Below are 24,894 nucleotides of genomic sequence, written 5' to 3' on the forward strand. Positions count from 1 at the left end.
TTGATCTCAGCAGAACGATAAGGATGTAATTAGTAACTTCACAATTTCTATACGGCTGAGTAACCGAATGCACACCGCAAGAACCTGTATAAGAGATGTTGAGTGCTGTTGACACCACTAGAAACTTTAGATTTCGTCTATAGTCGTGTCCTCACACATAAATATTGAAAAAATTGAAAAGTATGAATTTTTGGTGTTGTTGCCGTTGCAGTTGGAATTCTACTGTTGCAGATGAATTTACGATATGCGGCAGACTTTTTTGAGAATAATATTGACTTAATCGCTTGATGTTTTCTCTATTACGACATGTTCTGGCTACTGCCATCCTACAATGAAGATAAAACCCAATTTAAGTGTGAAAAGCTTCTAATTCTTAAGTTACTTCTAATACCAACTGCAGGCTATGATGATAGTAGTAGCCAAAACGTAAAATAATGTAGTAAGTAAATAAAAAGCCATGCCACCTAAACAGTATCTGCATTATTCGCTAAAATACTTTCCGCCATTAGCTACAGCAACAGAACTGAAAAGTTCGCAATCATCGCTCACTCATTCCGAGACTTCCTTTATTAATTCACTTGAGATATTTGCAGTTGACTTAATGAGAAATCTTGGTGAAACGGCTAAACTGTAGTCGTCGCTGGAAAGGTATTCTGTGTTCGGTAACCCTTAAGAGTATTAAATTACTTTTTTCCAGTCTGTTTTAGCAGAGAACAAGCTCTCATATCTCTCCCTCTAGAGGACCTATTTAACCTAACGCACGTTTATAAAAAAGATACACAAGCCACAGTAATGACGAGTATATTGCGGTGTGGTTTTGTTTGCTAAGGACGCTTGTCACAGTTTGGTCATTCCTCTTCATGTTAGTGTAGGGGCAAACGAAGTTTATGCATTAACAGTACTATTTGAGTCATAATTACTACGGAAAAACAGTGAATAATTATCAAAATTGATCTTAAAACAATCGAAATCGCTATTTTTACATTCGCTGTCCTTCAGATCAATTTAACAGCCGCGGTGGGGCCGCGGCGTTGGTATCATCGATGATATAACGCCATCTATAAGATATCAGTTGGTTGTGAAGAGTACACAATAACCTAAACCAGTCACCAAATACAAGTAGAAATAACCATTTGGCCAGTTTTAGGACCAGATCACCATTTGTTATATTAGCCAACCACCACGTAACACTCTCGAATTGTTGCATTTTGCTGAGGTCATCAAAAAATTTTTTCTACCATAAAGAGATTTGGACGCACGTATACACACGCCATAGAAGTAAGTTACAGAAGAGTTCACTCTAACCAATGGCACCTGTGTATTAAGAAAAATAAAAACAAATCAATAGCATAGGTGCGTCTTCAGCCATTGAAATATCGCTTTATTAACCTTCCCTTGCAGTTGAACGGGAAACCAGCTACTGCTTTCTTAGCGACCATTTTCCTGTCCTACTTCATACGAAACTGTCGAGATTAAAAATAAGAAGAATATATTTGAATGGAAAGTGAGCGTTCAAGAGCAGACTGGTCCCATTACAACTTCGATTCATAACTCCGTTGATGTTATTAACACTGATCCCTGAGCCTCGTGGTCGCCTAAGGAGACGGCCAGCCGCCCGGCAGGACGATGCGCCTCGCTGTTTCATGTCGGACAGGCGGACAGCGAAGCTTCTTCAGCTGTAGACCATCTGTACAGAACTTGGTGGCATTCAGGTCATGTTGGCGAAGTCGTCAAAGAAAGATGAAAAAGGTTATGACCATGACCTGTTCCAGATTGCCACGACGGTAAAGCAAAGCAGTAAACCTACTTGTCATTAGACAACAGTTAACTTTACGGTATATTTATAATTTTCCCTTTTGGGGCATGTAATTACCACTGAATGAAACACAATTTTCGTGCCAAACGCATTTCGCCTTTACTCTGGGAAAGGCATCTTCAGTGGCAAGTTTCGTGGATGTTGTTCTGCATGTTTTGTTTTTGTTCCATTTTGGCTCTTATCTTCTTCTTGTAATTGCGATTTGAAATTCTGTTTCTCAAATTCGACAGCAATGGGAAAAGAAAACTTCTTCTGATATTATGTTTTGGTTGGCGTTGCTCTCCAGTTGCAGTTAGATGGTCCAAAAGTAAAGAATTAACAACACACTATAATTTTATACTCAACTGAGGACGGCAGGACTACATAAGTTGAAGCTGCTAACTTCTTCACGACATTTACTACGTGTTATGTTGTGTAACGTAGAGAGAAGGTACAATACAGACTGACAGTAGCAAGTGAATCCTTTGTTAACACCGTGTATAAATTTAAATGTTAGGATTCAAAATGGAATGTAATAACTACAGAGGCATCAGCTTGTTGAATGTAACCCACAGGTAACGTCTATCATTAGCCTCATAAAATTACAACCATTCATGAAGAACAACATACAGGAATACCAAACTCGTTTTCGACTAAACCGATCGTCCATAGACCATATTTTCAAATGGTTCAAATGGCTCTGAGCACTATGGGACTTAACTTCTGAGGTCATCAGTCCCCTAGAACTTAGGACTACTTAAACCTAACTAACCTAATGACATCACACACATCCATGTCCGAAGCAGGATTCGAACCTGCGACCGTAGCGGTCGCGAGGTTCCAGACTGTAGCGCCTAGAACCGCTCGGCCACTCCGGCCGGCCCATATTTTCATCCCATGAGAATTGTCTGAAAAACCTGGGAATATGATAAAAATATCTATAGTCTGTTCATCAATTTTTGACGTGTATACGACAGCATCCATAGGAATATCCCATACGATGTACTGCGTGACTTCGGAAACCCTGAGAAGCTAGTGAGAACGGTGCAAACTTGTATGGATGTGTCAAAGGCAGCAGTGCGTATCCGAGGGGTCACGTCAGAAACGTTCGAGACAGGGACGCGTTTCAGACAAAGGAAAACTTCCACGTGTTAGAGAAAGTAATAAGGGAATTTAGGCAACAAGAATGGGCTGGAGTACAAATGGATGGTAATTTCAGTTGTCTCGACTATACAGGTGATACAGTACTGCTAAGTGAATAGAACAATGAGTTGAAAGAAATGTATAATGAAATGGACAACCACGCACTGAAAGTTGAGCTAAAAGCGAATGAAGACAAAACGGAATTAATGGACGTAAGAAGAGGACAAGAGAAACAAGAATTTCTTGAGATAAATGGAGTGAGGTTCAAGTGTGTTCCGACGTCAAATACTTGAGATACTAGTTTACCGGGAACAACAGAATGCAAATGTACAAAAGGGAGAGAACAGCAGTGGGAATAAAATGAATTTACTCCCTCAGGAAGACACTCAGCCCAAAATCATTACACTAAATGAGAAAATATAACACAGTGATATGCCCAGCAGTCATGCACGGTTCAGAAACCTGGAGAGAAGGAAAAACTGTTAACATCTGAAAGAAGAGCAATGAGGAAGATATGAGAATCAATCTTGGATAAAGGAGAAGGGTGAAGGAGGGAGAATGAGGAAACCTACTTCTTGATGCAAATACCAACAATCCTACAGAAATTGACGAGCAAAAGAATCCAGTGCGCGGGCCACGTAGCGTGTTTGCCAGAAGTAAGACAGGTGAAGAAAGCACTTGAAGGGAAATCAAAAGGCAGACGCCTCACACGATGACCAAGGCAGTGCTGAATGGACGACCTGCCGAAGGACCTGGTAGCCCTGGGAACTGAAGACAATTGGAGGAACCGAGCACAGAAAAGAATGGAGGCAGTAGGCAGCAGCGCGTTGTCTGCAGACCCTGTGGCCGCTCAATATGTATATACGTGTGCAGGAAGTGTATTTTGAATGTAGTTTTCTGGAATGTAGCCTTATACGAAAGAGAAATGTTGATGATAATCAGTTCAGACAAGAGAATAGAAGCTCCTGAAGTGTGGTGCTACAGAAGAATGCCGAAGATTAGATGACTAGATAAGTGTAGGAAGTCGAGAGGATAACTAATCGAACTTGGGGGAAAGGGGGGGGGGGAGGCGGAAGAAATGTTTATCACAACTTGAGTTAAAGAAGGGATCATTTCGTGAACAGATCTTGAAACATCAAGGAGTCGTCAATTGGGTAATCAAGATAACTGCGTGTGGATGTAGGAGGGGTGAGGGTTTGGCGGCACAGGAAAATTTTGGCTTAACTACAGTAAGCAGTTTCTATAGGATGTAGTGCCTTGCATCAAACCATTCTTCAGGCTGCAGATCGCAAAACGACATTGGATGTGACTGTTGAAACGAGTTTCTTATACAGAGGGACATATTTTATTGAAATACTGTATAACATCATATAGCCATGCTTCATAGTTCATACACGGCCGTCACCATACCCCAGTCCTTACAGAGCGGTCCTCGTGTACATTTCGCTCATCATTATTTGTGTTTGAATCACAAAAAAACCTTGTTATTTTTGTTTTCCTCTGAAAAACTTACGTAAAATGTGGCAGCCAGTTTGCTGTCAGCTAACTTTCAAAGAGAGAAAAGCATCTCTATAAAGCAAAGAAATGGAAATACATGTATCAAAACACGGGATATTGCCTGATATACACGTGACCCGCAGTTGGCGACATTAAAGTACTGAAGCAATTGTCGGAGCTACGGATCAACATAGAAAGCTTGAGCGTGGCTCCAGGAAACGAAAGTACGCCGGATGAGTGTGAAAACATATTCTTAGCCACAAGCTATCATCTTGCGCAACGAGCTGCTTCCGTCGCGAAGACGACGACTGACCTCATTCTCGGTGCCTCTCTCTCATCTCGCAGTGACTCCTGACGTGACAACACGCTTAGTTGCAAGCGATTAATCTGATTCACAAATTTCCATTTAGCCCTTCAAATTGCGCTAAGTTCCAGTGAAATTAGTATTCCCGCAAAATTACGATTGCATAACGATTCTCGTAACTACACTCAGCCACACGGTTTACCAGCGATGCCGTGACTTGACTCGAAACCTGTTGGAGCAGCACTCAAATACGTGTCAGGTCATCCTGAAGCACGTTTTCCCTAATTTCCCCAAAATCATCTCAAGCAATTAGCAATGTGTTTTGTTTGTAAAAGTCAAGGCTGAATACCTCCATCCCACCCCTCCCCTGAACAGCCACGCGTATTAGCACGCCGCTCTCGGGATTCGGGCAGACGCGTCGGCCTCTTATTGGCCTTCGTTTGGTGACTTGCTGTGGTGTGGTAGTTCCATCATCTTGGTAGCAAGCACGTGTACATTCAGTCAGCCTGAGACGAAACGTTTCGCAGTTGAACGCTCGGGGCAACTTCGTTCGTGATCAAGGGAGAACGACAGAGTGACGGTCGAAAACGGTCGATTTTTTTTTACTACGGAATTCGAATAAATATACATTGAAGAATTATGCCCCACCATATTATGTGCGAATTCCAAAAAGTAACGATTCTGTGAACATTTAAAGCCGAGCGTGCGCGGCACGTCTTGGAGTTTCGAGAAAGGGATCCGTGCTCACGCTCCCTTTGTTGCGTCCATGAAATGTTTAGGACTCTTCTAATGTTGCAAATGTTTAACTATGTCTCGAACACATAGCAGACTTTCACTTTTCTCATATTCCCCCTGGTAGACGCTCCGTCAATGTATTATGGCAAAGCTATTCGTGATAACATCGACTCTGCTGAGAATATGTATAATGCTGTTTGGGCCACGGTACTTCACAAAAGTTCATCGGATCGTAATTCTCAACATCAGTTCTGTCCTGGTGGCGAGCAATCCTGGTACATTTGGCAGCGCCCTACTGGAAAGTTATGAACACAAGACGCAATACCCAAAAATCGTTATCGGTACCATCAACCCTATTTATACCGATTTCAGTAAACCTGATATGCTGGAGCGGTATTTGGACGGTTTTTCTCAAAATGCGAACGAAAGTTTCAGTACTGTCATTCGGAGATTCGCTCCAAAAATAACATCCAGCCGAAGCGAAATTGTCAACATTGCTTCAAATTTGGTCTTATGTCTATTCACTGTAAGCCATACTGCATTAATGCACTTTGCGAATGCTCTTCAAATCAAAATCGGCTATGAAATGCGCCGATTCTGTGAAGACAGAGACCCCAGCGGTGTATCATTGAGCGACGAGAAGGGCTTTGAGGACGAAAATGAGGGCTTACCAGTTCAAAGTAGCAGAAAGCAGCCATCCACAAGCAAGGGCTTTAGCTGTTATGGACCAGCATCGATGATATCCTGTAAGTTTCAAGCTTTGTCCCTTTTTGTTACGTGTTAAATACTAGTCAAACTTAAAACGCGTTTCTCTCAAAACCAAGATTTTCAGTATGGTTTCCGTAGCCCACGCTACAGTTTTCATGCGATTTTAATGATTTTTGGGCTCCCTTGAAGCAAAATGAATTAGCTTCAGTTCACGGTGGCCGACTTTTTTTATATTTAGCATTAAGAATTTTCCGGCCAAAAAAGAGGGATCCAAAAATAGCCATTCTTCTTCAACTATCAATAATTTCGTCTTTTTTTTGCAAATCCTTAAATCCTTAGGATGAACTAAAATTACATCTGCAAGGAGCAGGATGATATGTTAATTTCATGTTTCACATAGCCACAGCCGCAGTTACAGCGACAGCCGTGATCCACCTCCTTTTACAGCTGCCGCGAGAAAATCGCAAGTACACTGTAAAGATACCAATATTTTTCAAATAGAAAATACCAATAAAAACATCAATTTATGGTTTATTCATTGCAGAAAACCCCATTTGTTTACTACAGTCCAGTACGGAGAAAAAATCCTGAATTTGATCAATATTTTCGTCCGCCGCCCTGTTATTCCCCCTAAAGATGCAGGTACTCGATTTGCACGGCGACCAACTAGCATTATAGTTCTACGGATGGTATAGCGGTAAGCTTTGTCTCCCTGACCCCGTCTGTGTGCTCGTGTTACGTGACTGCTCATGGCTAACTGACTTCGTTCGTGATTCTCAGTTCCCAAGATTCATCTCTGGTTTTCCGATTATTACTTTCTCTCTGTGTACTGGCCGAGTTATATACATATCAACAAGGTGCGACGAAGAACGATCCGTTCTTTCATTGAGGTTGCACGCCGATCGCGATTTTTTTGTGGGAATCCAAAATGGCAGGTGAGGGGTTTATGGGTAGGTGACACTCTTCTAATAGTAACATGCTGGCAATTCGGTGGGATGGGAAGCAACCGCTCGCCCTAAGAGGGAGAGCTGGTTTCGAGTCCGGTGCACTTTTACACCTGTGATCATCGATACATTTCGGTACCTAAATGCTGCTGTTGTCATTGAAGACCTTTGAACTGGACGAGCAGTTGTTTCTCGTTTGATTCTGTACCTGTTTTATGAACATTCAGCTTGACCTACTGCAAGCCGGCAGCTCGCCCTATAGTCCAGAATTGTGAGGTGACTAAATCCAGTTCTTTGCAAATGAGATTCCCTTGCTTTTGTTTTCTGTTGTTTTCTTTTTTTCAAGAACATATCTGTTTTAATTACAGTTCTTTGTCTGCTGTTTCTTCCTGTTCATAAACTGTCACTTATCTCGACAAAAGTATTCCGTTCTGTTGGTAATGTCCCCACGGTCTAGGGAACAGAAGATTAACAGGTGACATCGTTATTATCTGCTGGTAGGTGTGAGTTGGCTTCCGCCTCCGCTTACTACGTAAATGAATACCGAAGCAGTAAAAGAATGCACTTTGTAGTGCCGATGTGAACCGATGAGATTTTTGAAAATGCAAATCACATATCGCGATTTGATAACCGCTCTATCCTGTGTGAGTTATTAAAATCGTCGGTCGTTTTCTTTGAATGACTGCAGGTTCAGGTTTACGATAAAAGAAAAGGAACTAGATTCAAAATTAGTAACAAAGTCACACCAATGGCGGATGGGTGCCACGTCGTAGTGTTGTGTCTCTCCCACAAAAGAAGCTGAAAATGAAACTAGCAGTACAATGATTATCAAATTAATATCTAGACTAGTATTGTAATAAGCTATTCAAACACATTTTGAATGAAAGTTAGAAAGTTATATTAGGAATTATTCAGAGCTAGGGACAACGAATCTCACATGACGAGATCAGGATGGCGAAAGACAAAGCGTACAGTCAGGCATCTTCTACCTGCCCTTGAAGAAAAAATTGAAGGCACACCCTCGTTTTCTGTACAGATAGTATAAGCATTTCCTTATGGACTCTCTGGACTCTCTCGTCCTTAATCGAGGTCGGGGGTCTTACATTGTCCCCTTGAGTGACTACGAAAAAGCTTTTGCTTTATTGTGAGTGGCCACTCAGCTCGTAGAAATGATAGATTCCCTTTACAACTAGAATGGAAAAATAAATATACACATTTCTCATGTTAGTCAAAAACAGTCCCATAAGTGAACGAATCATTGGTTGCAAAATTCTTAGCATAGGCCTTCGTATAGATAAGCATCCTGTATATGAGGTATTACATAGTGTAAACGGTGACAGGCAGAACTCCACATTTCCATCCCTCCAAGCATCTACAGATTTAGCACCAATCTAAAATATATTTTAATTGATATTTCTAAGTATTTTCCAGTAACTGGGATGTGACATACTGTCATGAAGTGACATATTCACAGCGCAACTACATCAGAGTGTGACTTCATTCTTATTATGAAGTTTCTTCGGACTGTTCGTAGTGAGCGTTTCCGTCCTAATTATCTGGGTATCACCTATGGTTATTGTCAGAATTTATCGTTTTATAAACAAGAAGATAACTAAAATTCTTTGCTTTCAGGTACGCAGTTTAAGACCACTGCTTCGTCAAGAGAGGGAGCAGGGGAATGCATAATATTCTCAGAGAGCAGCACCGAGTAACTTTCGAAATTCGCATTTTTATGATGAAACCTTTTATGGAAACAACTTAAATCGCTGTTATTTAATGTTTCCCGTTTCAGTTTATTCAACGAGCTGATCAAGTTTTAAAATATCAAACAGTTAAAAACCATGTGGGATGAAAGGATAGAAATTTTTTATTAGGAATGTATAATTTTTTTATTTAAATAATGAAACGCTACACCAGTTACCTATTTGTTCATATCTAGTATGATACGTGTAGAAAATTTATTCTCTTTATCAAGATCAAATATTTACACCGGTACTTTACGTTATGTTTGCATGTCATGTTCTGTCTCTCTTGCCCTGCAGTCATCTTTTTGTAGTTTTAAGATAATGTGCCTCTTTCATGATGTATTTTTTGTTTTTTAATTGAATACGACATGCATTTGTGTCAAATCTGATAGCGTAAATTATCTGTAGTGCTCAGTGACGGTTCTTACAAATGACACCTCCTTTTGAAGGACAGCAACATCAACTTCGGTTGTAATTTACGGTAAGACTTATTGATTTACAGTCGCATAAGGAATTACTTCAGTTTGTTAGCTATAATAAGATTTTGTAAAGATATTGACGAAATACAAATAATTAAATTAACAAGACACAAGTCTGAATGTTACGTTTCAGGAATTAAGAAGGTCTATTGTTTTATAACATATGACCTCCGCCCAATTTTAGCACACGGACAAAAAATTAAGGTGGTTAAATAAACAAATAACTTACAATAAATAACAGCGATTTGGACTGTTTTCATAAAACATTTTATTACAATCATAAGTGACATGTCTAAAATTACAATCCCTAAGATGATCCGCATCGAGCTGCTTTAAAGAAAACGCATCGTTTGTTACATTTTATTGGTGGCAAGATTAAATTAAATTTCACGTCAACAAAAAATAAAAAGAGACAAAAAGCTTCCCACTGTCAGATTGAACTTTCCAGGAGAGAGAAAGAGAGAGATAGCGGGAGGGGGCGGGTGGGGATTTGGGGGAGTGGGGTCTGGGAGTGACAGAGTTAGGAATCGTTGATAGATCATTTTACCTCAAACACGAATATACAGAACTAAGAGACAAACAGAGTCTAAAACTATAAATTCCGAAATCATTTGTATGACAATGGACAAATATTAACTAAGAAGGAAGAGACAGAATCAATGGTAAATTAGCATACACAGGAAGAAGAAGTTCTTGGAATTCCGCAAAATAACGAGGTCTCCAAACAGCAGTCGGTAAATGGTGTGAATAATATTCGATCACTGTGATAGTGCCACAGTCAATGTTTCTATGATTCCGTGATGTATTCTTCGAAATGGCCGTTCTTTTCTTCATGAATTCTGCTACATTTCTAACCGTCACGTGTAACAATACCTTATAATGCATGATCTTGTGGTAATAATAATGAACCTTATAAATCAAGTTTCCATAACCAATTGTAGAAAATATGAGCAGCGCATACGTTCGAATATTCGCACCCAAAATTTATGAAGCTATTAATCGTGGATCACGATGTACACACTATTTAGCAAAATCTGTAGCGAAATTATTCTCCCGTATTTTCTCATATGAAGTTGGGTTAAGACTTCATTTAGCCCACTCGGCTCCTTTCCAGTCACCTGGCATGAGGGCTACACTAGACTAAAAAAAAAAAAAAAAATTTCAACGAAACACTGAAGTGCGTAATAAAATACGGCGTGTCATTCTCAGTTAAACAAGTCCATCACTCACAGTAAGATGTACCTACAACGTGCAATATACATAACTGAGATACTATACATTGTATGCGGTCTGTACATGTTATTTTCTGTCAGGTGTGTAACGTTCAGATATGTGGGAATACTTCACGTTTCAGGACAATGCACAGAGTGCCACATGGAACTGATCATCAGCGCCCTTTATCCCTGTACGCAATCAATATCGCTGATATTCGAAAAGCTGACGTTGATGCAACAGGCGTGACCAAAATTAAAGATAAATAGTAGAACCTTTCTGAAAGTAGTCTCATTAGCAGGCAAACTGGTGTTTCTCACAATGTTATCATGAAATACAACTTGATTTTTGTTTTACGTACGAGGGGCGTTCAGTAAGTAATGCAACCCTTTATTCTGAAAGTAGGGTGGTTCTATTCAGGATTCAAATACATCATACTATTCCTTACTCTTTTGGCTACAAAACTCCATTTCTCAATATAATCTCAGTTCAATGCGATCGTACGCCACCTTTCCAGGAATGCCTGTGTACCTTGTAAGTAGGCTGTTAAGGTTTTTTTATTGGTAACGCCACCTCTGTATGAAAATCACTGGCTGTGCTGTGTGCAGTCTGTGGCTGCTTTGCATTGTTGTAATACTCGCCATTGTAGTGTTAGGCAGCTGGCTGTGAACAGCGCGTAGCGTTGCGCAGTTGGAGGTGAGCCGCCAGCAGTGGTGGATGTGGGGAGAGAGATGGCGGAGTTTTGTAATTTGTCATGAACTGCTATATATATATTAGTACTATTGAGGTAAATACATTGTTTGTTCTCTATTAAAATCTTTCATTTGCTAACTATGCCTATCAGTAGTTAGTGCCTTCCGTAGTTTGAATCTTTTATTTAGCTGGCAGTAGTGGCGCTCGCTGTATTGCAGTAGTTCGAGTAACCAAGATTTTTGCAAGTGATTTGTGAAACGTATAGTTTAATGTTAGTCAGGGCCATTCTTTTGTAGGGAATTTTGAAAGTCAGATTGCGTTGCGCTAAAAATATTGTGTGTCAGGTTAAGCACAGTCAGGTATAATTTTTCAAAAGGGGACGTTTCATATGGCGACCCTTAGCCGAGGATACCTCACTGGAATCTTCTGATTTATTTCTTGTAGTTTGTGTAATTAGTGTAGCTTTTGTTTATTGCCGGCGCGTAATTATAGAGAGAATTTCCATTGTAGTTGTAGTTTTTCATTGTTGTACAGTAAAACAGTTGTGGCATGCATGTAGATTTGCACCAAATATTTCGCAGCTGCGCTTGCAATTAAGTAGACATTATATCCATTGCTATGTTATTTTATTTTGCTCTTCAAATTGTGCTTTTCTGTGTTGTCGTGTGAAATATTGTGACAATAATGGCGTGTGAAAAACGTAATACTAGGCTCCAAAGTAAACTGAGAATTGACAGTGAAAACGAAAGCAGTGTGTTAGCGCCACCGAGTAATGAATTAACTAATGATCAAAGTAGTAATTTGGTAATTGTGCATAGGGAAATGGAGCGGGCGGCAAACAATGGCGTAGACAGTGAAACAATTAGTGAGCAGGGAAGCATTATCGATCAGTCGGTCGGCAACAGCTCGCCTCAGGAATCCGAAATGACAGGACACAATTTCGCAAATACTGTAGATTCAGGTTTTGGGTCATCACCGTTTTCTCAAATAAGTCAAGACACATTTTCTGCTTGTCAAAATGTGAATGTTGCCGGTGCAAATGCACTGCCGAAAAGCGTAGAGAAACAGATTCCAGACACTAATACATTATTATTGCAATTAATGCAACAAATGGAACAAAATCAGAGACAAATGGGACAAAATCTTAAAAAGTTAGACACGGTGGAACAAAATCTTAAAAAGTTAGACGCAATGGAACAAAATCTTCAAAAGTTAGACACAATGGAACAACACCAGAGACAAACACAGCAACAATTAGACGCAATGGAACAAAAGCTTCAAAAGTTAGACTCAGCGGAACAGAAGCTTGAACAAACACGTGAAGATTTAACTACTGAGTTACATAACATCGAATCGAAATGTCAAAAAGTCTGTAATGACGTAAAAACACAAATTTGTGAGCATTTCCAACCTATTTTTTCGCGGCATGAAAATGCATTACAGAATCCCGAAGCAGCCATAAAAGAACTGCAAACCATTGTTCATGAAAATCACGACACCTTGCAAGCTAAAATTGACTCAGTTGCATCTACCGATTCGGTTACGCAACTTGCAAAAACTCAGGAAAATTTAAAGGACACAGTAAATACTCTGAAACTTGGTTCAGAAAAACACACTGAGGAAATAAGTACACTATCGGAGAAAGTAGCCGAACTTTCGGATCAGTTCACTAACTTATCTACAAAGGTAGATGATGATCTCAATGACACAAGACCGGTAGTCTTTAATGACACAGAAGAGTGCGAACAAATTAGGAAATTCAAACAAAATCAGAATCAAATAAATACGCAACACCAAAGAGAAATCCGGGAAGTACAAGATCAGCTGACACAGGTAATACAAGAGTTACGTATTTCAGAGGACACTCGCGCCCCAATACGGGAAGAGGGACATAGAAATACGGAAAAGCCACAAAATAATAACACAGGGCATTTCGGAAACTATGAAAGAAATTGGCAAGGTGCACCGAATTTTGAAATGGAACCGCCGAAACGACGTAACAATGACCGATATGCTATTCGCCGACACGATGATTTTGACTATAAGCTGTTCATTACTACACGTAAATTCAAAACGTTTAAGAATTCTGCCAACGACATTCATCCACAAGCGTGGCTCCATCAATTCTCTCATTGTTTTCCTCCCAACTGGTCATTGGAGCACAGGTTAGAATTTATGTGTGGCTACTTGGAGAATGAACCAGCTGTAAGAATGCGATCGGTCATTCACGATTGTCACAGTGAAGGAGATTTTTATCATGCCTTCCTCTCAGCATATTGGTCTCAAGCTACACAAGACCGAGTAAAACATAGCATCATAATGATGAAAAATTTCGAAGTATCTGAATTCTCCTGTCTTGTGAAAATTTTGAAGACATGTTGCACAAGAATCAATATCTTTCAAACCCATACAGCCCTTCAGAACTCATCCGCATTTGCTTAATCAAATTACCTGAACATTTACGACATATTATTTTAGCAGGACGTTGCAAAGACGACATTGAAGCTTTTCAGGGACTGTTACTAGAAGTGGAAGTTGACACTGACAATCGCGGAACGCAGGAGCACAACAATTACAGATCACATCCGTCGCAATTCCGCGATGAAAGAAATAATAACTGGACGCGACAAGGCTATTCTCACAACACAAATCGTGACCAAAAAAGACACCACCCATATGACAACCGTTGGCAGAATAATAGGTACAGAGAAAGATCGCACTTCCATAGTAATGAATATGACAGAGACAATCATAGAAACAGACAATTTGGCAACCAGAACTATTATTATCACGGGGACAGAATAACTTTAGACGCAACAGTCCAGCGCGCAGTTACGATTCAGGGAGAAATTCTCCACCACTTAACCGACAAGAAAGAAACTACAGGAACTACCAACATGACGACAGACGATGTGATCGTAACGACAGACCCGAATTGCATCAGAACTGGCGGGATTCTAACAGAGCCAGGCCCTCTCGGCAAGGCGAATTTGTAGAAGTTCGGTCTCCTAATCCCAATAATGACGCGCGCCAACAAAGAAACAGACAATGACCCGCACCACAGGCAGCCACCTGCGCAGGCTGGCTCCGAGAAAAATAACATAGACGCTAACCTTGAGAAAAATTCCAGTATTCTTTACCGACGTATACCACTTGACAATTGCGTTAAAGTTGAAACTCTGCGTACTAGGAAGAGAAAAGGTTTACACCACATTTCACATGTAAAACCGTTTATTGAAAGATAATCTGCTTTTTAACTTTGTCTTTGCCATATAACTTTTCACTTTACATTGCTAATATGCTTTGTCAGACTTAGAATCTGTTAACATACAACTATGTTTGAAGTTAAATATCCAGCCTATAACCTAGGGAACATTTTTAAACAGAAATTACGAATGCATTGTTATAGTGAACAGACTACACAGTGTTGTATTTGTACATTCTTGATTGTTAGTTGCACGATTACATAACGACTATCAGGCTTACATACTTAGGACACATACTGGTACTGCTAATGAGATTTTAATGCAACTTTTTGGTTTACTTGAAAATACATTCTGGATTTAAAGTACTTTCCATGAGATACCAGATGACAGTGGTTAGTTTATGTGACAGCTACACGATTTTATCACGACACTACTAATGAGTGACAATTTACAATGTTGCTTTTGCGGTGTATCTGTTTTATATCTGCACAGTTTTTCTGAATTATTCTGGAAAGTAAAACATGTTTTCCTAGCAACTTTTGTGGTATAGCAACAATGAGACAGCCTTTTTCATGGCACAACATTACGTTACTGTACAGCACTTTCTCCATAACGCCAATAAGCATAATAACTAAGATATCTATACACAAAGCATTTCACTTTTGTTTATCTTGAGGTAAGTACATTGACTTCCGCATAACTTAGCTTTCGGAGGACGATAACTACGACACTTCCACAGAGATTATCTTACAGCAAGACGCACATTTAGCGCTACAGGACATGTATTTGAGTGATTAATTTTGTACTTAAAACATTTATTTTTAAAGATATTTGAAGTACAATGATACAAAGGTATTCCGTGATACATTTCATTCCATTGCTGTAATCTGTAACACCTGAGGGTATTATTCATTTATCCTCAGGCGGGTACACGCTTACTTTGTGTATCATGTGTTTGGCAAGCACAAGGAGCCCTAGCTAATATGGTATTTGCTTACACAACTTTACACATCGGTACCATATTTCTCTAACACAAAATTACACAGCTATCTGATTATTTAACAGAGAAACAAACATTTCTTTACTACATCAGTGACAGATGTTTACGTAATTACACAGTTGGATAACTTCACACTTATGAAATTGTATTTTGTCAGTACTTTGTGAACTGTTCATATTTTATCGGAACCATTGTGATACTATGAGAGCTTTGAATGATGTATTTGGTATGGGATCATGATTTTTAAGGTACGTTTCAGGCAGATGACACTTTTGACATGAGCAGAGAATTTTTTTTTAGGTTTTGAAATTATTGGAGGAAGCTACGACGATTTTGAGAGTTGACTGAGGTGTTATGATGTTATTATTACGATGACTGTGTGTATTATGCTGTTGCGGTATGTTTTATGATCAGTAAGCTGATGCTATATGAGTTATTTGAGTATGCTACGTATCTGTTATCATAAAATATTGAGGATGTGTCGAAGAATAAGGTAAGGAATAATGAGTAGTGGTTAGGGACGCTGATTTGTGAAAAAGGTTGTTGGAAACCAAGAATCGTACTTTAAGAGTTATGAAATGTGTGTAAATGCATGAATGTATCACAATGCCGACGAAAACGTTTTGAACACTGTTATATTCATAGGATTTTGTTTCTACATATTTGCAACGCTAATTATTGACCTGTGAAATATTTTTATGTGAGACTGTCACTGTAGCGGAAACTGCTGTCGTAAATATTTCGGTAAGAAAGTTAAGTGACCACCTGCACGTAATGCGTCGTGGGCACCCAGCTGGGCGACAGTCGGCTGGAAAAAAGCCATTAGTGTGTGTCAGTGGCACAGGTAGAAAAAAAAGTGAGGCCATTATCCTCGCTATTGACGTTCCTTTGCAGAAAGCATCGCAAAAACGACACGGTCGAACTTGAAACCATATTATTACACTGTGGAGCTCTTAATTTATGATATTTACTAAATTGCCTAATAAAATGACGAGGAAAATTTTTACGACTATTGTCTTGCTAGTTGAGAGAAATGCCATATGGCTTGCTTTATGTATATATTTGATTTCGTTTAATATCTAGTTTCTAGCTGCACTGCAGCATTGGTTAAAATAAAATTTTATAGATGTACCAATATAAATATTTTCTGTCTACAGATCGAGTAAATAATAATTTTTTTCAAAAAAAAAAAAAATGAGGGAGCACAAAAAGACATTTACCTTCACAGGAACTGCAATCATAATTTTCTTTTCAAGTACTTGGTAATTTCTTTTGTGGAATAAATCGTGATGCATCACTCTAGTGTTAAGATGTGACATAGGTATTAGACATGGCCATTTTTAGTGTAATATTTTTTTCTGCTTGAGGTCTAGATTTAAATTTTATTTGCTGCTGCTGTTTGCCAGGCATAGTGCTACTGAATTTTAATTTGTGTTACTCTGCTAAGACAGATTTATTTTTCTTGTTTGCTGTGCATTGCCTCATATTAGTTGTAATGTGAATTGCTTGGTACTTTAGATTTGCTGTAGCTTGCTTTGCAAATTTCCATTTTTTTGTCATTGCTGTTTGTGTTAATTGTTTTGTGCTGCTGCATTGCCTCGTCCCTTAGTTTAATATCTGAGCTCAGTAGATTTAAGTTAGCTTAAGAGGGGGTAGACTATATAAGCACCTAACTATGGAGAATATGGAAAGAATGCTTTGAAAGTTATATGAAAACGATTTGGGCGTAAATGAGTATTGTACAATGAGCCATATTTATTTTGAAAGAAATATGGTTAGAGTACAGAAAAGAGGTACAGATAGGACTTTTTGGGAATAATGATGAATGAAGGGAGATCTCCAAGAAGTAAAGAAAGTTTTGTTTGCAAAATACTGCAGTAAAACAAACCCTGTCCTTTCCCCCTGTGTTATTCTGGTATGTGTTTGTGTACTCTTGTATATTTGTGTTTTTCCTGTCTTTATGTGTTTAGCTAATAAGATTTATGTTGTAGAATTTTTCAAATACTATGTTATTTTCTTCGTAAAGATGTTTAGACATTATTTATTCTGTTTTGTTTTAATGCTCATGTGTGAAGTTGATGTTTCGAAAGTTATTCTGATCTTTTATGTATGTACTCATGTCATAATTCCTGTAACACTGACGTATATGTTATTTCGATTCCTTTGTAAAGCCTATATTATTACAAATGTTCTCTGTATTGTTATGTTCTTTAATGATGTATTTTGTACCTTTGTAATTCTATTCTTATGTTACAAAATTGTAATTGACACCAGGTCATCAAATTAAGTAACTTGTAAGTTCCATTTCACTGCACACGTTTCTGTTGGTCATAGTATATGGACAATATGTGAGAAGTAGGTACTGTTAGTGTTTGCATGTGTGTTAATAATTCAGCAAGGGACTGGATAACAGCATTGCTGGTTCTAAGGACAATTAAAAAACTTTGTGAGTGCACAAGTGGTGGTTTATGGACTTGCTATATTGTCCGCAAGACTCTTCGATGGTGATTGTGCACCTGCACATTTGCAACAGATGGCTGCTGGCCGTCTCTACAAGGACTACAGTGGGTCTGCGTCTTTGCTGACTCACCAGTACCATTATTTCTACAAGGACTGCAGTGGGTCTGCACCTCTGGTGGCCCACCAATACCGTAATCTCTACCAGGACTACAGTGGGTCTGCTCTGTGATGACCTACCTACCAATACTCTTCAAAATTTCGACTGACTCTGCTGTGGGTTTGCTCTGTTGTGGCCCATGACCTGTCTGCATGTCGAGAGTCAGCACTGTCTTTCCGTTGGAAGGACAACGCTACTTCTTCAAGACTGCATGGAAATCCACTAATTCTGTGTGCAATTTCTTTTACTAATGAGACTTTGTGAAAAAAAACTGTAATTACTATTATGATGAATGATCAGAACTATCTTTATGGACTGTGAGAAAATTTTAGCTTTTGACCAACATTGTATCAATAAGTGTGTGCATTTGATTTCTTTGTTATTGTAATTACGATTATGAAAAATTTTAACAAATATGTATTGCCCAGTGCCCAAAACAATTTGTAAAATTTTTTGTTGGGAGCATGGGGGCTATGTAAGTAGGCTGTTTAGGTTTTTTTTATTGGTAACGCCACCTCTGTATGAAAATCACTGGCTGTGCTGTGTGCAGTCTGTGGCTGCTTTGCATTGTTGTAATACTCGCCATTGTAGTGTTAGGCAGCTGGCTGTGAACAGCGCGTAGCGTTGCGCAGTTGGAGGTGAGCCGCCAGTAGTGGTGGATGTGGGGAGAGAGATGGCGGAGTTTTCTAATTTGTCATGAACTGCCATATATATATTAGTACTATTGAGGTAAATACATTGTTTGTTCTCTATTAAAATCTGTCATTTGCTAACTATGCCTATCAGTAGTTAGTGCCTTCCGTAGTTTGAATCTTTTATTTAGCTGGCAGTAGTGGCGCTCCCTGTATTGCAGTAGTTCGAGTAACCAAGATTTTTGTGAGGTAAGTGATTTGTGAAACGTATAGTTTAATGTTAGTCAGGGCCATTCTTTTGTAGGGAATTTTGAAAGTCAGATTGCGTTGCGCTAAAAATATTGTGTGTCAGGTTAAGCACAGTCGTGTATAAATATTCAAAGGGAACGTTTCAACTTGCATGGTACCACTGTATTGGTCGAAGTCGGAACCAACGTCTTGTTGCATCAATAACCTCTCCACCATCCACGTACTGGTCCTCCCGGAATGCATCCTTCACTGGGCCAAATTAAGGAAATCTGAATCACATTCAAGTGCCTGGCAGGGGTTTCATCAAACCACTGTCACACTAATTCTCGAACAGCGTGCGGGAAAAACGAACACCTATATCTTTCCGTGCGAGCTCTGATTTCGTTATTTTATTACGATGATCGTTTCTTCCTATGTAGGTCGACGTAAAGACAATATTTTCGCGTTCCAAAGAGAAAACTGGTGACTGGAATTTCGTGAGAAGATCCCACGGCAACGTAAAACGCTTTTGTTGTAATGTTGTCCATCCTAAGTCGTGTACCATGTCTGTGACACTCTCTCCCCAATTTTTTCTCGATACTACAAAACGTGCTGCCCATCTTTGAACTTTCTCGGAGTACTCCCTTAATCCTATCTGGTAAGGGTCCCACATCCGGCAGCAGTACACCAAATGAGGACGGTTAAGCGTAGTGTAGGCAGCCTCTTTCGTAGATCTGTTGCATCTTCAAAGTATTCATCCAACAAAATGCAGTCTTTGGTTCTTCTTCCCCGCAACATTTTCTATGTTTTCTTTCCAATTTAAGTTGTTGGTAATTGTAATTCCTAGGTATTTAGTTGAATTGACGGTGCTTAGATTCGATTGATTTATCGCGTAACCGAAGTGTAACGGATTCCTGTCAGCACTCATGTGGATGACTTCATACTTTTCATTATACGAGCATAATGTCAATTGTCAAATTTAGTACCATACAGATATCTTTTCTAAATCGTTTTGCATTTGGTTTTGACCTTCTGGTGATTTCACTAGACAATAAACAACAGAACCATCTGCAAGCAACCTAAGATGGTTGGCGGCTCTTATTGTCTCCCAAATCGGTTATTTACATAACAGCAGAAGGCCTATAATACTGCCGTGGGGAACGCTAGATATTACTTTTATTTTATTCATTGGCTTTACATTTACTACGAACTACGAGCTCTCCGATAGAAAACCACGGATCTAGTCGCATAACTGAGACGATATTCCACAAGCAAGAAATTTGATTACAAGACACTTGTGAGATATGGTGTCAAAAGCCTTCTGGAAAGCTATAAATATGGAATCAGTTTGAAATTCTTTGTCAGTAACACCCAACACTTGGTATGAGTAATGAGCTGCTTGTGTTTCACAAGAACGATGTTTTCTAAATCCGTGTTTACTATTTGTCAATGGACTGTTCTCTTCGAGGTAATTCATAATGTTCGAACACAATCCTGTTGCATATCGAGGTTAATGATATCGGCCTGTAATTTATTTCATTATCCCAGTTAGCTTTCTTGAATATTGGTCTGACCTGTGCAACTACCCAGTCTTTGGGTACGGATCTTTCGTCGAGCGAGCAACTGTATATGATTGTTAAGTATGGAGCTATTGCATCAATATACTCTGAAAGAAACAAAATTGGTATAAAAAGTGTACGGGAAGACTTGCCCTTATTAAATGATTTACGTTGTCTCACTACTTTGAGGATATCTACTTCGAAGTTATTCATGTTGGTAGTTGTTCTTGATTCGAACGCTGGAATATTTACTTCGTATTTTTTGATGAAGGAAGGTTGTGTTTAGTAACTGGACTCTTGCGGCACTGTCATCAGTGGTATTTCCATTGCTATCGCGTAGAGGAGGCATTGACTGGGTTTGCTGCTAGCATACTTTACATACGACCAGAATCTCTTTGTATTTTATGCCAGGTCTCGAAATAATGTTTCGTTGTAGAAACTATTATAAGCATCTCGCACTGAAACCCGTGCTAAATTTCGATCTTCTGTAAAATATCGCTAATACTTGAGATTTTGCTTTCGTTTAAATTTGGCATGCTTTTTTAGTTGTTTCTGCAATAGTGTTCTGACCTGTTTTGTGTACCATAGGTGATCAACTCTGTTGTTTGTTAATTTATTTGGTATAAATCTCTCAATTTCTGTCGATACTGTGTCTTTGAATTCATGTCACATCTGGTTTACAGTTACATTGTTAATTTAGAGGGAGTGGAGATTGTCTTTCAGGGAGGAGTCAACGGAATTTTTATTTGCCTTGTTGAATAGATATATTTTTCGTTCGTTTTGAATGGTTGTGTGAGTGACGGTATTCAGACTCGCTACGACAGCCCATTGTTCACTAATCGCTGTAACCGGTTTGCTGCTCGTTATTAGCTCAGGATTATTTGTTGCTACTGGGGCAAGAGTGTTTTCACAACCGTTTACTATTCAGGTGGGCTCATGAACTAATTGCTCGAAATAATTTTCAGAGAATACATTTAGCGAAGTTTCGGATTATGTTTTATGCGTACCTCCGGATTTAAACACGTATATTCGTCTGCATATCGAGGGTATATTGATCACCAACTGCAGCAGTATGAGTCGGGTACGTGTTCCTTTGAACCTTTCAGAAACTGTGCAATTGTATCATCTGAGTTGGAAGATCGATTAAAGGATCAAATTATTATATTATTACGGGTGTCAGGCACACACTTCAATTTCGCTTCGAGAGAAACAGCAACACACACGCCACTGCCACCTGTATTTAGCCTATACTTTCTGAACACCCTTAGGTCCTTCGCAAAAATTGCGGCTGAACCTATTCCCAGCTTTAGCCACATTTCGGTGCCTATATCGATTTGAGCGTTGGTGCTTTCCCAACATACGTACGACAATTTACGACTGTTATACACCTATGGTTCCTAGATCTATGTTCTTCCTGTGTTCGATCTGCTCCCTTTGAGACTAAAGCCTTGCGTTGTCATGGAGAACTAGAAGTTCGTTTGCAATTTTATGGCAACGAGCACACAAACACACAAAAGTCGTTCCTTCGATTCCTTGAGGGTCGCTCAGAGCGCTTAAGAGATGATCGTTGCTCCATAAGGGAGAACATCAAACAGAATAATCCCTTCAGAGCTCCTGAAGACCGTCGCCATGTCTTTACCGGCTGAGGGGTGAGGGTGTAGCGCCAGTCCATGGATTGTCGCATTGTTTCAGTTCGAAGTGATGAACGGATATTTCATCGACTGTGGCAGTGTTCAACAAAAAGATGTCATGCTCAACCTCATAAAGGGCAAGCAATTCCGGCCAGGTTGTCCTTCGTCGCTCTGTACGGTCTTCCGTCAAGCGGCGAAGAAACCGGCAGGCACACACTACTGAGTGCCCCAGCTGGAGGACGAGTGCGTCAGCACTACCAGTACAGAAGTCCAGTTGGGCAGCGGGGTGCCTGATCATGACCTGTTGATCATCTCTAATGAGAGCTTCCGCACGTTCTAACATTGCAGGAGTCACAGGTATGTGTGACTGGCCGACACACGGGGGATCTGACAGGTTTGTGCGGCCATGTTTCAATGATGATAGACGTCTCACCCAACGACTAACCGTGCTTTTGTTCACTTCCAGATCTCCGTATTCATTCTTTGAATATCTGCGATGCTCTGGTTTTCCGCCGAAAGCAACTCAATGACAGCTTCGAACGCACCTATGTCAAAGATGCCATTTTGAAGACTACTTATAGCACCGCCATCAATTTAAACTTCATGAAACTATAGGAGCTGAAGCGGGAAAAGTTCACGATGTCCCACAAGAAATTCCGTATTTTTTCAACCTATAGTGACCCAGAGTAAAATATGTTACATTACTTATTGAACGTCCCTCGCACGACGTTATTTTGGGTAGCGTTGTATTTCTTATTACGTTGTTACAGATTTTTTAGTCGGTGTCCAGTACAATGTACTTTCACTTGTAAATTGTGAGGTGCAGTAGATACATACTCTTCAAGTCGCCATACGGTGGATGACGGAGGCTACCTGTCCCACTGTTTCGATTCCTGTTCCATTCGCAAATGGTGCGAGGGTAAAACAATTGTGTACATGCTTCCGCTTACGAGCCTTCCCCATAACCAACCTTAGGTGGTCGTTCCATTTTTTGCCACTTGAGCCTAGATATATAATCGACGCGACTGTGTCAAACAGCACAGCACTAACACTGTACTCGAATATTGTAGGATTGTTTTCGTATTCGTCTACATTAACTCATTTTTCACATATTTTGGAGCAAGCTGCCATTCACGGCACCGAATAGAAATTCTCTCCAAGTCTTACTGACTCCTACCATCACTCAAGGAGGACATTTTCCCTTAAACTGGCCGACACACAGTAAGAAACGCCATAGGCAGTCTTTGAAATTCAGTTCAGATACCTCAAAAAAAGCATTCCTTATCCCAAATAATTAATTATATTACAGACTGAGGATTTAATTCAGTATCTATAGTCAGCGAGGGAACTTTATATGAAGATAAGCCGACCTACATCTTGTTTTAAATTTGCTCCATTAATATTTAGGTCACGTCTTGTTTTAACTTTATTCGTTGGTATTTAGGCTGTCAATCATTTTCAGAAGCAGCAGAAAGTGTATGGACATCATCGTCTGGCTTGCCGACAGCCTCAACATATCATGAATATTTCTTTGAAAAAGAAAGAGATAAATGATTCACCTATTGTGAACTTCCTTTCTCCAGGACATGTAATGAACGTTTTTCACAAATTGCCGCACATGACCAATAGCAACTGAATGTGGCCCATGTAAACCGAAATAGATTTTGAATGTGCCACAGAATGTAATTGTGTCTGAAATAAAATGGAGTTCATGCAGGCTCATGACAAATATCTTGGGAAGCGCACTTTGTAATTTCGCATACTGTCCTTCGAAAGCCAAGTGTGGTTTATGTACCATCTGCCTGCCTGCTGTTCCAGGAATTCGTATAAAATTACCTTGCAACATTTGTTGTTTTGTTTGAAAGCTTAGCATATTGTCACTACATGACATATGTCTACCACTTTCAATTATCTCGCTATGCAGGCGAGATGTGACAAAAGGGAAAAAATGAGTTTTCATGTTATTGCGGAACTATTTGGCGGAACTATTTGCAACCTTGAATTGTAACCTTACATGAAAAACGAATAATTCCTTTTAATGCACGAGAAACTTACGATAGATGAGTTCTTGCTCTCTGTCGAAACAGGTCGTGTACGAGGACTGTCCAATAAATAAATAAATAATATAAAATAAAGAAATAATAAAAAATGCTGTGATTATTATGTATTTAGATACCAAACATATTCAGTTAGCGGTAGTCGCCGTGGGATTTATGAGGATGAGGTACTAATAGTGGATGGGTCACGAAACAGTTTAGACGGAGATTGGGCGTGTGATACAGACGGTGATTATAACTTCCCAGACTTGTGGCACCAACGTGCACCTTGTTGAGTTGTTTCGCCGCCATTATCGACCTTGCCGTCATAGTGTGGTAAAACGTTATGAAGCACACTCAGTCAGGGCTGAGGATGACGCTTATAACGGATAACTTTGCTACCGTTTGGGAATATTGACAGGATCTACGCCAGAAGAGATCTGGTTGATCTAATATGGGAAAACATAGTGGGTGATTCTCGGCCCACATATGGTCAGATGCCCTTTTGTTACAGGTTCTAAGCCTTGGCCTTTTACTGAATAAAGCCAGACAACACGTGCCCCTGCCTAAAAGAGTACCGATTAGTGTAAAAACTTCTCAGTTCACAAAAGAATCATAAAGAAGCCACGAGTGCAACTAGCATGTAATTCGCACCAGTCCTTCATCAAAACATTCAGTCAATAAAACACAAAATAAAGCAAGCTGAGTTTCAGTCTTTAAAAGTACAATA

This window comes from Schistocerca nitens, chromosome 6 (assembly GCF_023898315.1).
Source record: "Schistocerca nitens isolate TAMUIC-IGC-003100 chromosome 6, iqSchNite1.1, whole genome shotgun sequence".
Taxonomy (NCBI): domain Eukaryota; kingdom Metazoa; phylum Arthropoda; class Insecta; order Orthoptera; family Acrididae; genus Schistocerca; species Schistocerca nitens.